A 15,141-nucleotide genomic window follows, 5' to 3' on the forward strand; every position below is an offset into this window, starting at 1 on the left:
GAGGTAGAGCTTAACCTCGGAAGGCAGAATGGTAGCCTTATGCAATGCAGGAAATGAAGATGGAGGTAGAGCTTAACCTCGGAAAGCAGAATGGTAGCCTTATGCAATGCAAGGATGCAGATGGAGATAGAGCTTAGTCTCGAAAGGCCGAATGGTAGCCTTATGCAAGAGATAAAAGGCGAATAGTAATAAAATTTTCTTAGTTGATAGCTGATAGCTGATTGTGATATTGTGGATGCAGGGGATATTGTATGCGGATAGCAACTGTGAATAGGTGTGACGGTTCTGAGAGTTGTATTCTGAATAGTATGGGTGTATAATATATTCTATGATTTTGCGACTTGAGTGCCTGCATCCAAAGAAAAATTGTGAGTTTTGTAAGGGGAAAGGCTAGTTCGTGTCCCGCTGCCTTTGCTCGGCCTGTTAGCTCTAGGTCTGATGACACGGCGTATCATCGGGGTAGCGTTGCTAAACAGAGCAATTTCGGTAACAGACATGCATGAGTTTGTAAAAATATGACATGAGTATATATTTAAGAAATAGTTTTTAGATGAACCGACGACTGTGACGTGGTTCAGGACATCGCGACCTCTCCTGCTTCGGAATTTTGAGGGTCTTCCTCAAAATTCTGCCCCAGTTTAATGGACTGCTGCTTCCGACGGTTGCTTGCGATGATCGGCTAAAATTACTTCGGAATTTTGAGGGTCCTCCTCAAAATTCTGCCCCAGTTTCCAATTGTGGGGAAAATAAAAATTTTATTGAATTGTGACCGAACCCATAAGGCTCCCTACGTATCCCCTCTTAAACGGGAATCAGGTCAGACGTAGTTCAAATTACATAAGGAAATCATAAATGGTTACACATAGTATCGCTTGACTGCATCTGAATTGATTGGTTTTGGCCAAACATCTCCGTCCATTTCTACAAGTATAAGGGCTCCTCCTGTCAGAACTCGATGAACCATGTATGGACCCTGCCAATTGGGAGAGAATTTCCCTTTGGCTTCATCTTGATGTGGAAAAATCTTCTTTAACACCAGCTGCCCCGGTGTGAACCGTCTTGGTTTGACTCTCTTGTTGAAAGCTCTGGACATTCTGTTCTGATAAAGCTGACCATGGCAAACTGCATTCATTCTTTTCCCATCTATAAAAGCCAACTGCTTGTAACGACCTTTTACCCACTCTGCATCGTCGAGCTCAGCTTCCTGTATGATTTTTAATGAAGGAATCTCTACTTCAGCGGGAATGACGGCTTCTGTACCATAAACCAGCATGTGGGGGGTTGCCCCAGTTGATGTGCGGACTGTGGTGCGATACCCCAATAGAGCGAATTATAGCTTTTCGTGCCATTGCTTATGCTTCTCTATCATTTTCGTTAGTATCTTCTTGATATTCTTATTGGCGGCTTCTACAGATCCGTTCATTTGGGGCCTGTAGGCTGTGGAATTCTTGAATAGCTTTGACTTTTGATGGATCCAGCTCTATCCCTCGGCGACTCACAATGAACCCAAGTAATTTTCTAGCGGGAACCCCAAATTCACACTTTGCGGGATTCAGCTTTAAGTTGTACCTTCTCAGTCTATTGAAGAATTTCCTCAAATCTTCCATGTGATCAGCGGCTTTTTTGGACTTGATGATGATGTCATCTACACATACTTCGATCTCCTTGTGTATCATATCATGGAAAATGGTGGTCATGGCCCTCATGTAGGTGGCCCCTGCATTCTTTAACCCGAATGGCATCATCTTGTAGCAGTACATTCCCCATGGCGTAATGAAAGCCGTTTTCTCAGCATCTTCTTCATCCATCCAAATCTGGTGGTAACCGGCGAAACAATCCACAAATGACTGCAGTTCATGCTTGGCACAATTGTCAATCAGGATGTGTATGTTCGGCAAGGGGAAGTCGTCTTTTGGACCGGCCCGGTTGAGATCCCGGTAGTCGACACGAACTCTAACCTTCCCGTCCTTCTTCGGTACTGGCACAATGTTGGCTAACCATGTTGGATACTCTACTACCCTGAGAACCTTAGCTTTTACCTGCTTAGTGAATTCTTCCTTGATTTTCAAACTCATATCTGGCTTGAACTTTCTGAGCTTCTATTTTACTGGCGGATAGGCTGGATCGGTTGGTAATTTGTGCGCCATAATAGATGTACTCAGACCAGTCATGTTGTCGTACAACCAGGCGAATATGTCCTCATACTCTCTTAGAAACTCTGTATATTCTTCCTTCTCTGATGGTGACAAATGAATGCTGATTCGTGTTTCTTTGATGTTTTCTGCATCTCCCAAGTTAACAATCTCAGTCTCATCCAGGTTGGACTTAGGCCTATTTTCGAAATTCTCGACTTCCTTAACAATCTCTTCCGGTATGTCATCTTCCTCTGAATCTATGTCCGTTTGTTGCGTTGTCTCGTTGCATGCCACAATCATTGGTTCATCAAGATAAGTAATAGTAATGCTGTATAAGTAAAGTAATGAGAGAAAATAATAAGAGTAAGATTTAATACAACTGAAATGCTTTGATAAATTCCATGAGTGTTTTGAACATTGGAGCTCTTTTTGCAGAAAATAAAATGCGAAAAGAAAGTAAACTAGTAAAATAAAATAGTACATGGTGCTTGTTCAGCCTTGCTACTCCGAGGCACACCGGGCTCTGGTAGTTCTGATGGTCCAATTGTTGAGGCATGCTCCCCTGCTTACCGCCTGTATGGAAGGGCCTTCCTCCCCCTCCTCCTCGAGAACGACACAGCAATCCATATCATCGTCTTCTAGGAACAAATTCCTCATTGCTGTTAGGGCTTCTTCTTCTTTTGACCCATAGATGACCTCGGCCGGTTGGAAGGTCTGCTCCAAACAGGGTATCAGCTGCTCCAATGGATAGTAAGGACCATGCCAGGGTGGCGACCATTCATTAAATTCTTTCCAGGTATACTCATATCCCAATCCGAAGGTGGTGCCATGTTTCTTGAGCTTGATGGGCTTAGCGATTCCTTGGAGATTCTTGCCAAGTCCCTTGCCAGGTTCATACCCGCTCCAGTTCAATATGCTTTCAATTTTGTTATCCCACCACTTATCCTTATCAACGGCGTTGACTCGTTCGATGTGGTGGTAAGTTTCCCCACCTATCCTTCTTCTTCCTCCAATGCTGGAATGGTTTGGCGACTGTATATGGGATTGCTACCGTCGCCATGAATGATCACCTCCTGGTGATTCCACTCAAACTTCACTACCTGATGTAGTGTTGATGACACGGCCCCAGGGCATGAATCCACGACCATCCCAACAACAGATTGTAAGATGCCAACACGTCCATCACTTGAAAATCAACATCAAACCAAGTAGGCCCCATTTGCAAACACAAGCTAATCTCCCCAATAGTAGACCTTTGAGAACCGTCGAAAGCTTTAACGTTGATGGCCCCGTCCTTGATTTCATGCAACCCTTTTCCCAACGTCCTGAGTGTCACCAACGGACAAATGTTGAGACTGGACCCATCGACCAAAATTCTGGTGATAAAATAATCTTCGTACTGCACGGTGATGTGCAATGCCTTGTTGTGACTCAACCCCTCTGGTGGCAGCCCATCTTCGTGAAAAGTGATCTTGTGAAGTTCCAACACCTGACCTACCATGTTAGCCATTTCTCCTCCAGTGATGTTACTTGGTACATATGCCTCACTCAGCACTCTTAACAAGGCATTCTTGTGTGCATCGGAACTCTGTAGCAAAGCAAGGATAGAAATCTGTGCCGGTGTTTTGTTCAGCTGATCAATGACTGAGTATTCCTTCGCTTGCATCTTTCTCCAGAGATCATCGGGCCCAGTTTCAGCGATGGCTTGTCGACCAGAGGTCTGCTTACTCGACTCAGCCAAGTGTTCCGGCGTATAAACCTGCCGGTTCTTGTCATACCCTGTGCCGCAACTGCTTCCCCGAACTTAGCTTTCCCCTTCCTTCTTGCCTCGGCTGTGTAGTCCCATGGTATGGCTTTTGTGTGGAATGTTGTTACGATGTCATTGCTACCGGAATGGGCACCCTTGCTTTGGAAGGTAATACAACAACTTCAAATGGCACAGGCGCCTTTGGAGACCCAAACTCAACCTCAATTGGTGTTGGCATCTTCGCAGAGGATTGTGTTTCAAACTCAAATGGTATGGACATGTTCACCTCGGCATCTCCAGAAGGCTAAATCTGGAGTACAATCGGATTAAGGGTGACTGTTGGTTTCTTTGGATCGTCGCCTTCTGCGATCAAACCAATTGATCCTTTGGGATCCCAATCATCCTCTATTTCAATCATGTGAACACCTCATCCCTTGTGGTATGATAGAGGGTTATTGCGGATATTCAGAGCAGGCTCCTTTGCCATGATGATCTTGTTGTCAATCAAAGTCTGGATCTTATCCTTCAGAGAGCGGCATTCATCAATGGTATGTCATTTCATGCCAGAATGGTAAGCACAGGTTTTATTTGGGTTGACCCATTGGGAAGGGTTTTCAAAGGTTATAGCGGGATAGGAGTGACATAACCAGCAGCTTTGAGCCTTTCGTACAGCTGGTCAATTGGTTCGGCAATGGTGGTATACTGTTTGGGAGGTCTGCGGTCAAAATTTAGTCAGGGTTTAGGAAAGTTTTGACGAGGGGGAGGTGATTGATAGTGGGATTGTTGAGTGTTGTATGCTTGGTAAACATCTGCTGGTTGGGAGTATTTGTGTGAAGCAGGCTAATATACAGGAGGTGGAGGTGACTGATAAGTGGGTGGTGGAGTATGATAAGAGGGTGAGGGTGCTTGGTAATTTGGGGTAGGCTGAAATGTAAGTGGAGGTGTTGGATAAGTTTGGTATTTGACAGGTGATTTGGTTCTCTGTGCAACCATTATGGCACCTACGTCCCTTTTCTTGGACGCACCACCAGACTGTAGAGCCTTATTGGTAGCCAGCAAGGCTTCAAAGTTCGTAACCATACCACTCTTGATACCTTCCTCGATCCTTTCTTCTAGCTTGATGATATCAGAAAATTTATGATTCTCGATCAGCATCAGTCTTTCATAGTATTGCGGATCCTGAGCCCGGACGAAAAACTTGTCCATTTGTTCTTCCTCTAAAGTAGGTCGGACCTTAGCAGCCTCTGATCTCTAACGAGTGGCATACTCGCGGAATGTTTCTGTGGGTTTCTTCTTTAAATTCTGAATGTAAAACACATCCGGTGCATTTTTCGTATTGAACCTGAATCTATCCATGAAGTCGGACGCCATACTTACCCAGTTCGACCACTTCTTTGGGTCTTGGCTAATGTACCAAGACAGAGCATCTCCTTTCAGGCTCCTCATGAAAAGCTTCATGCGGATCTTCTCGTCTCTTCCTACTCTGACCAGCTTGTCCCAGTATGTTCTCAAGTGAACCCTGGGATCCCCTGCACCATCAAACATTTCGAACTTGGGAGGTTTGTACCCCTCGGGCAGTTCCATCGGGCTGTATGCACAGATCTTCATAGTTTAACCCCTCAATTCCCTTACTACCTTCAACGCCTTGAATTCTGCTAGTCAACTTTTTGACTTCAGCCAAATTTCTGATGAGCGAGTCCTTATCATTGGACTCGGGTATGCTTGAGACGGTCTGGGTGGAGTGCGGCACTGTCTCCACGTAGATGGGGGTATTGTGTTGGGTGCGGCAGTGGTCATTTGTGGAGTTTTGGAGTTCTGGGATGATTAGTGGGGTGTTATTTAAAGTATGGCAGGTATTGCGGTGGTGGTGAGGAGTGGGTTGCTTTGGGCTGTTTTGCGGAGGTATGGGATTCTGAGTATTTGGGAAAGTAACTTCTGGAGTGGTGAGGGAAAATGACAGACTTGCCAAATTCCGGACTTGATCAAGTTCTTCTTGGAACTTCAACAGTTTTTGTTCTAGTTGAGAGGCATTTTCCTTGGGGACCAGAGCACCACGAGTGTCCTCTACCCGTTCAGCTGAGTTGTTCGAATCTTCCATTCTCCTTTTGCTTTTGTGTCTGACTGGACTGGGAGGAGGAGTAGGTGGAGGGCCCCTGGATCTTGTGAAATACGCTGATGTTGCCAGAGTTCACGAACTAACCTTTGGGGAGGGGAATAATAAAAAAAGGTAAAAAATAAAAGGGTGACAAGTCAGTAAATATCATAAGGAAGGAAAAAATGTTGCAATATTTAAACACGTAGTGCAGGAAATATAAAGCGCGTCCTAATTTTGGGGACCTCGTTGTGCCCGAGGTAGGCCTAGCGACAAGTTAATTTGGAGAACTTGGAATGCTAAATGCCTCATTTTATTGATAAAAAGGTAGACGAATCCCAAAACGACACTAAATAATAACTAAAAGTCACTAATGGCTATTGGCCTTATTACATCTTATAAAGCGAAAATGGAAATTCCTATCTATTTGGTCCCAGAAGGACCTTCCCCAGACTCGGCATTGTTAGTTCCCTCGAACAGTTCTCCCAGCTCGCGCAGTCCTAGTAGCAAGTAAGCTCTGGCCAGATGTCCACCTTCATTTCCTTCGGCAATCCGGCAGTCTTCGACCCTCTTCAGAAACTTCCTTTCCAGTTCCACTATACCTCGCTCTAAACAGACCAGTCGTTTGTTGGCGCTGACAGCCATATCCTTCCATTCTTCAATTAGTTTTTGATTGGCTTCTTGTATTTCCCGGTGCTCATTTTCATATTCCCGCATCCTCTTGCGCAGTTGGTTGTAATTTACTTGTGCCTCAGCTTTTTCATCGATGATCCTGTGACCTCGAACAAACCCGGGTTGACCCAAACCGTTGTGATTGTCTTCCAGCCAGTCCTCCTATTTCCTCTAGCAAGGGTGTCATCTCAATGTCTCCAAAGCGGAACACAGACCTATCACAATCCCAGAATGGAGTGGCAGCTTCTATGATTTTGTTGTTGGGTTGAATTTCCAGGAGAGAAGGTAGGTTTCCTAGATATTTCCTAACAAGAGCTTGATCGCTGGAATGAAGATCTCCCCACCAGTTTAGCAATTTGGGTGGGTGCTGGTGACCATGCCGAATCTGGGGACTTCGTGCCTTATTTTCTGCAAGACAAAAGGTTAGGCCCTTACCCCTACCAGACACGACTATTTTAATATCAACAATTAGCATAAAAGCATTTTAGTCCTCCAAATAAATGCACAGAACGTGATAAGGTCCATTTTGGGTTTCAAGGAAACCCAATGGACTTTGGACAAGGCTATCTTAAAAAGTCATTATGCGGACAACATAACTGACTCGGCTAGGTTTGACCATGATGCATGCACAATTTAAAGAGAAAGGGTTTCTATGGGGTTTTAGACTGGTACCCTTGAGCGGACAACTCAAGAGGAAAAGGCGCGGAACCGTCGACTACACCGTTGATCGACTGGTTTTACCGCAAATATGCCTTTGCCGGATTTAGGGGTGATAATATCAGAAGAGCACAACCACTCATTATAAGCTTTGCTATGGTTTGTTTGGCACGAGTAGAATATGATGTTGAATATGCAGTACAATAATTAAACAAGTTGTCATGTATTTGCACGTTCATAAAGTAATAATTACAACAGTTTCTCATAATTTACAACAGTATTAAAGGAAAGCGATAAAGGAAAGCATTAAGAGAAATAAAGGAAAGAAACAAAAAGCCAAGTCAGTTTCGAGGTAGAAGAGGGAAAAAATACTTAAAGGCATTTAAACAAATAAGGACATATAAAGAAGCATAAAGCCACAAATAGCATGAAATGGTAAAAGCCTTAAAGAAATCCCCAGCAGAGTCGCCATGCTGTCGATGCCCCCTTTTTACCGCGAAATCGGGTTTATGACATTTGGGAGGACAACTCGTTTCCTTTTGGGAATTGGGTTTGAATTGAAGAGTCGCCACCTAATGATTAAGTGCATTAGGAAACTAAGAAGAACTTGATTTAGAAAACCAGAGATTGGGTAAGGGCTTGAAATTATCCCGAGGGGAAGGTGTTAGGCACCCCTCGAGATCCACTAGTGTGGTTCCCGGTCATACTACAATTGTGACTTTAAGTGCAAACAACAAATAGACAAATAGGAGTTACAAATATGAGGGGGGGGGGGGTTCGGGGTACATAATTAGTTGTGACGTAAAGTAGTAGGTTAAACGTAAAACGTACGTAACGAAAAACGTAACGTAAGTTAAAGTTAGGAAAGGAAAAGTAACTACGTTTTAAAAAGTTNAAATAGGAGTTACAAGTATGTGGAGGGGGGGGGGTTCACATAATTGTTGCAAGTAATGGTAGTTAAACGAAGTCAAAGAAACTGAAATTTGAGAAGAATCAGTTTTAAAATTCTGAATAAACAAGTAAAAGAGAGGGATTTTCACATAATTGTGGTAAGTAATTAAAAGAAGTTAAAGAAGCTGAAGTTTGAAAAAAGCAGTTTTGAAATTCTGAATAAAATAAACAAGTAAAGGGAGGGGGGGGGGGTCCTAGGTTTATAAATAATATGGATCACCCCACACAACACCCGGTAACCGTTTATACACGTGGTGTTATCGCATGGTCATCATATCCATATCTACCCTTTCCCACCCCGTTAAGGTATTAAAGCACAAAATAGTCTCGTTTTCTTATTGCATGCTATTACCCGCCCCAATCCTATCAGCCTCGGAGGTATTTGGGACTACTAATCCTAAAGGGAAGGGGTGTAAGGTTTTATANAAGCACATAACAGATAGAAAGGCTCAGACAAACCTCCTTAAAAACAAAAAGAAGCATATAGTTTAGCATGTCTTACACGTACTGATTAGGGTCTGATTAAACTTAAGAGTTGTGGCAAACTGATCTATTACATATTTCAGATAAGAAGCCCGAATCAGGCCTGCCTGCTGGTTGTAGTTAATAGAATCTGATTTAATTTACAAGTTACCCTATGGCTTGCCTAAGTGTTAAACGAAAACATATAGGCATGATATCTATTAGTTTCAGAAAAGAAGTATACTAATTTTAAGGGAAAGAAATTGTCAATTACAGGAATATAAATTCTGCAGTCGTCATTGTTGCTACTGATTTTGGATTCATAAGCGAATGGACGGTTCAGATTTAGTTGATGGTTCCTATAGGCATGCTTTCTAGGCGTTACTGATTTAAAACATTTTTTTTCGAGACAAGAGTGCAGAAGTCCTATAGGCATGGTATCTAAAATGTTGTTAGTTATTTAAACCTATAAACAGGTTTGCCTAGTAACAGATGCAGATGCAAAATTCAAGAAGTCCTATAGGCATATTATCTATATGATATGCACCATCTCAGAAATGACTTATAGACATGGCCTCTATATAATGCAGAAGTGCAGAAACCTATAGACATGGTCTCTATAGAAATGCAGAAATGCAGAAACCTATAGACATGGTCTTTATATGAGATGCAAAAGTGTAGAAACCTATAGACATGGTCTCTATAGAAATGCAGAAGTGGAGAAACCTATAGACATGGTCTCTATGTGAGATGCAGAAGTGAAAGCTGAAAACAGGATACACGAGTGTAAATATTCCCTATGAACATGATATCTACCCCTTTGCATGCATGGTTACCCTTCCCTTTTTCACTAATCACCCCAGAAGTTTATTACAAAATTGTTACAGACCAAAATAAAATAAAGAAATTACATCATAAAAAATAAAATTACAACCAAGGAGAGCCTGATTCAGGTTTCCTGCCTGAAGCATGAAGTAAACCAACTCCAAAGACCAAGATCCAAAGCCTTTCTCATTTGGGGTGTGTCAGAGTTCCCTAAGAGCCTCATGGACTCCGGGCAGTGCTCACACCCAAATACATTGCAAGATTGAGACATAGTGTAGTGTGGAAAGGCCAGCCCTCAAGTGTCCAAGTTCAGAGGGAACTCAAGGTCCCAAGGCATGGCTCACAGGAGGGGGGCAGAACTTAGAAACTAGGAATGAGTGTAAGTGCATAGAAGAAATTCTGAAAAGGGGAAAAGGGGAAGTGGCAAAGACAGGCTAGTGGGCATACCTAGCAATAGGAAGTGCTGGCACACCCCACCAGCCTGTTAGAACACATTGTTTTGGGAGTTAGGATCCTCAAAGGGATCAAGTCCAAACATGGGCAATAACTTGCATATTGCCACGTTCTGAACTACAACTCAAAGCACATAGAGGGGAACAGGGGTGCAGGGATTCACAACAGAAATAGATGAAAGGAAATTAACATGCTAATTGACATTTAAACTTCACATAAACAGTAAATAGACATGGATGTAAAAGCTGTAAGTAAACACATTGGGATGATGCTTAAACCAAAACTAGAACATACCAGTCTCAAGGAAACAAGCAAAAGAAAGCAGCAGTCTTGTAAAGCCAAAGTGCAAACAAGTAGTCAGAATGCTATGAGTTTAGAAGGGAACTGTGAGATTATAAGTGTCTGAAGTGTGTAATGTGTGCTAATCGTGTAATGTGTTGTATTGAAAGTGCAGAAGGGTCATGCCCTTTTATAGTGTAGAAAACAAGCAAAAATAGGTAAGAAAATAGTTTGAAAATCAATTTCACAAGGTTTCCCTTTAATTAAGGGATTCTGATTTCAAACGGGTAAAAATAATTAAGGAACGAGATTAATCAAACACCTTTTCAAAGCAGTACAAGAGGGGTAAATACATAAAGGTATATTTAAGAAAAAATTCTTGATAGTACACAGTTTGTGCAAATAAGGCAAGGGAATCAATTAACAGCTAGTAAATCAAAAAAATTGAAGATTTTGTATGAATGAACCCGGTCAGAAAGATGGGAAAGATTTTGACTTAAGGAAAATCAGTAACAATCAATCAAACCTAAAAAAAAGGATTCTGAATCAATCATAAGTTGGAAAACCTTTTCAGAAGAAAGAATTCATCACACATATAAAAGCATACAGAAGCACGAAGAACTATCATGCTAATCAGTAGAAGAGTCTAGCATAGAAGAATTTAAAAGTTCAGAATCATAAACAAAGAAGTTCAAACTTAGTTCATAGACTCAGAAATAAGTCTGAAATAGTCCAGCGTTCTCAAACAGAACCCTAGTCTGATCATATGACCAAACTCGGAGGAAACCCCCCAAATTCTAGGGTTTCTGACTCGAGTCAATTACAGAGATGAGGAGGCAACAGGCTCAGAGATTACTTTTCAGAATCTCATGAGAAGACAAGCAAATACAACAGAAAATTCACAGCAAACAGAGTGAAGAAACTAACTCAAAGCATTAATGAGAGAACAACATGGTAGTAGAAGAAACTTGTTTAAGAAAAACCTTTTAGAAGGGACTTAAACAGGGTTCAGTAGAAGAGAAAACAATAACACTTAAGAACATAATAGTGGAAATATGTTTAGAGAGGTCTTTTAGAAGAACTCAAGAAAAGTTCAGTAGAAGGCAAACAAACTTAAGAACTCAGTAGGAAATACATACAGTAGAAGAACACAAAAATACCGGAAAAGTATAGCAAAAGAACATATAGGTATCACAGTAGAAAAACAAAGCACAGAAGGACATGCATAATAAAGGAAAACATAAGAACACAGTAGAAGAACATGCGTGGTAGAAAAGAAAACATAAGAACATAGTATAGACAAATACACACAAAGAAAAAGAAAAGTCAGAGAAACATTTTAAGCTTTTCAGAAAACCCTAAATCGGAAAGAAGTAATTTTTGAAAGAAAAATTGGGGAAAACGTTTAAAAACTCAAGTAGAGCACAAATATGTAACAGATTAAGAAAAAAATCAGAGAAAACCTCGAATAGCTAGGGTTTCAGAGGAACCCTAAAACGAGAAAGGCTCGGAAAAGGTCCGATATGAGTCGGATAAGTCAGAACCAGGCTCAAAACACCATAGTGTGCCGGAGCTGGGCCGGAGATGGCCATAGAACCTTGAATCGGCGAAGATCTGAACGAAAACCTTCGAGGTCAGACCTCGAACCTTCGAATACCAAGTGTTTAAGAGCAAAGGGAGATGATTTTAAGCTATCCCTGGCCTGAGAGTCCACGGATTCCGGTGAGATTGAGGTTGAAGATGATGAGAGAGGCTAGGGTTTCGAGAGAGTTCGAGAGAGTTTGAGAGGAGAGGGATTTCAGAGGCGGCTGATAGAAGAGAATGAGGGGGATTAGGGTAGTCTTTGGGGATTAAAAAGCCAAGGAATGATTGTGGCCGTTGATCAAAATGATCAACGGCCTGGATTAGAAGAGATGGCCGGGCGGGTTAAATTGGTTGGGTCGGAGGCGGGTTGGATTGAAATTGGGTTGGTCTATTAAGGGTTTGAAATTGGGTCAATTAGGGGGATCAATTTGGGCCATAATTGAAATGAAATGGGGCCATATTTTAAATAACTAGTTTTTCCCTTTAAATTTATAAAATGGTAAAAAATGATTTTGAAAACAAATTAAAAGTACTGGATCAGTTAATAATATAAAAATATTGGAACCAATTTCATAATTATAAAATGCTGCTAATTCTGAAAATAGGCTAAAATTGCAATTATATGCAATTTGGCTTTTAAAATACCAAATAAATTTGTAAGAATGTATAAAAATTACCCTAGCTACATTTTGGTATAAATATGAGAATAAAAATAAGTTATTCACCAAAAATGATAATTTTGGGAATAATTATTGGTTTTTGTACTGCTAAAATGGGCAATAAATTGATTTAAAAATCCTTTAAAAATTAGAAAAAATACTAAAACACTTGGGCATACTTATATATGCATACATATGCTATTTTGAAAGTATTTTGCATATAAAAAATATACGGGAAAAAATTGGGTATCAACAACTTCTAGGTTATAACTTCTGGGTATAAAATGTGGTCTATTTTCGCATCATCACTTAGAGATCCTGTTTTAGGACTTTGATTAATAGAGACCTTAACTGTGTTTGAGTCATGCTGCTTGTACGTTTACTTGTGGAGGAAAATTGAGCCTTTATCTACTCTTTCCTGTTCTTGTTTGCTCAAAGTCCTAATTGTTTTGCTTGTCGCCTTAGAATTTTCACCTTTAAAACCTTAGGGGTTTGTCTAGAACTACCTATAGGTAGAGGTCCTAACTCCCTCCGGGACCATTAAGAAGGGACAGGTAGCAGCACGCAATAGGAATCCGTGACCGACACTCGCTTTGCATGACCAATAAGGGGATGGGAAGGGTAGACGTGGATATGATGACCGGTGCGCTAATGCCACGCGTAACCCCTTTTCAAGGAGTGATTATCGGGCATTGTACTGATGATCCTATAGGCTAACCAACCTAGGACCTCCCTCTCCCCCAAATCCTTTTGCTTGAAACTTTATTTTTTTTCCTTTTTTTTCACAACCTGTTTAAATTCTTATTTTTATACAATGCCCAACATGCTCTACTTGCAATTACTTGCTTCAATTGTTTATTTATGGACTAATTTGTGAATATAAGTTCGGCCGGGACCCACAGTTGTGGACCAAAAGGGGTGCCTAACACCTTCCCCTCGAGGTTACTTCGAGCCCTTACCCTAATCTCTGGTAATGCAAACCAACCCAAGAGTTAATCGCTCTAGGTGCCCTAACGCACCATAATCCGTTAGGTGGCGACTCTTCAAATACCCAATTCCCAAAAGGAAATGAGTCATTACACCCCGTGAATGTCGAAACCCGGACTTCTCCCCCGCGAGGAGGGGGAAAAAGGGGGCGCGACAGGCGCCCTATTTGGTCGCCCCCATTTAACCTATACCCATTTTTTTTAAAAAAGTTTTAACTTGTACCCACTTTTTAAACTACTTCAGCCTCCTTTCTCCTCCTCCTTCTCCTCCTTCGTTTTCTTCTTCTTCTTCTTCTTCTTCTTCTTCTTCTTCTTCTTCTTTCTTCTGCTGCTGGTAGTGCTGCTATGAAACTTTAGTTCATGGGATGATTGCCAGAAATATGTTTATCAGATTATTTAAAAACAAATTATAAATAATTACATAAGTTAGTAGACAATAATTTGTGAATATTTCCACGTACGTAAGTTAGTAGACAATGATAATTCTGTTCTTTTCACGTTTATTGTTTCCAAAATTTATGATTTAGATACTGTTGGTAATCTGATTATTTATCTAGTATGTTAGAAAGCTTTTTCAAAAACTTCAGCTTATATAGTGCTGAAGTTTTTACAAATAAACTAAATAACTTCAACATCTTCTGCTGAAGTTTTTGAAAAAGCTTTATGACAAAACTAATGAATCCAGGACAAAAAAACTCCAGCTTTTAGTGCTGAAGTTTTTACAAATGAACTAAATAACTTCAGCATCTTCTACTGAAGTTTTTGAAAAAGCTTATCCAGGACAAAAAACTTCAGCTTATTTAGTGCTGAAGTTTTTATAAATGGACTAAATAACTTCAGCATCTTCTACTGAAGTTTTTGAAAAAGCTTAATGACAAAACTAATAAATCCAGGATAAAAAACTTCAGCTTATTTAGTGCAATTACAAACAAAAACTTCAGCAAATAGAGAACAAAACTTCAGCTGCTATGCTTAAGTTCAGCAATTACAAACAAACACTTCAGCAAATAGAGAACAAAACTTCAGCTACTATGCTTAAGTTCAGCAATTACAAACAAAAACTTCAGCACACTTGCTACTTCTGGCCCGTCTACTAGAATGCTGAAGTTTTGCGTGATTGCCTTTGCTACTTCAACCCCATATGCTGAAGTTACGCGAAAAACTGGGTACGCTTGCAATTTTTTTTTGCAAAGCGGGCACAAGTTAAAACGTGACCCAAAAAGCGGGTATAGATGCAAATTCCCCTACTAATATCAAAATTAGTCAAATACTATCAATATTAGCCCTAGATCCTTTTTTCTGTTACAAAAATGACTAATCTTCCTTAAGTTTTGAAGCCTTCCGCAACACATCTGTTTGGCGATTGAGCTAAAACTCCGTTCAACTGTGAGAAGTTGATATAACCCAGGGAGAACCACAACCCAAAAGCTAGATATTAAGGTGGGAGAGCCCAAGGCTATATAAACCCCACATCAACACATTGCCATACCGATGTGGCCCCGGGTGAACACTGCAATACTAGCGTCACTATCCATGGCACGGTAGGCACGGAGGGCGGTGGGTGGCTCTGATAGCATTGATACAACCCAGGGAGATCCACACCCCAAAAGCTAGCTATTAAGGTGGGAGAGCCCAAAGC

Source organism: Nicotiana attenuata, chromosome 2 (genome assembly GCF_001879085.1).
Source record: "Nicotiana attenuata strain UT chromosome 2, NIATTr2, whole genome shotgun sequence".
Lineage (NCBI taxonomy): Eukaryota > Viridiplantae > Streptophyta > Magnoliopsida > Solanales > Solanaceae > Nicotiana > Nicotiana attenuata.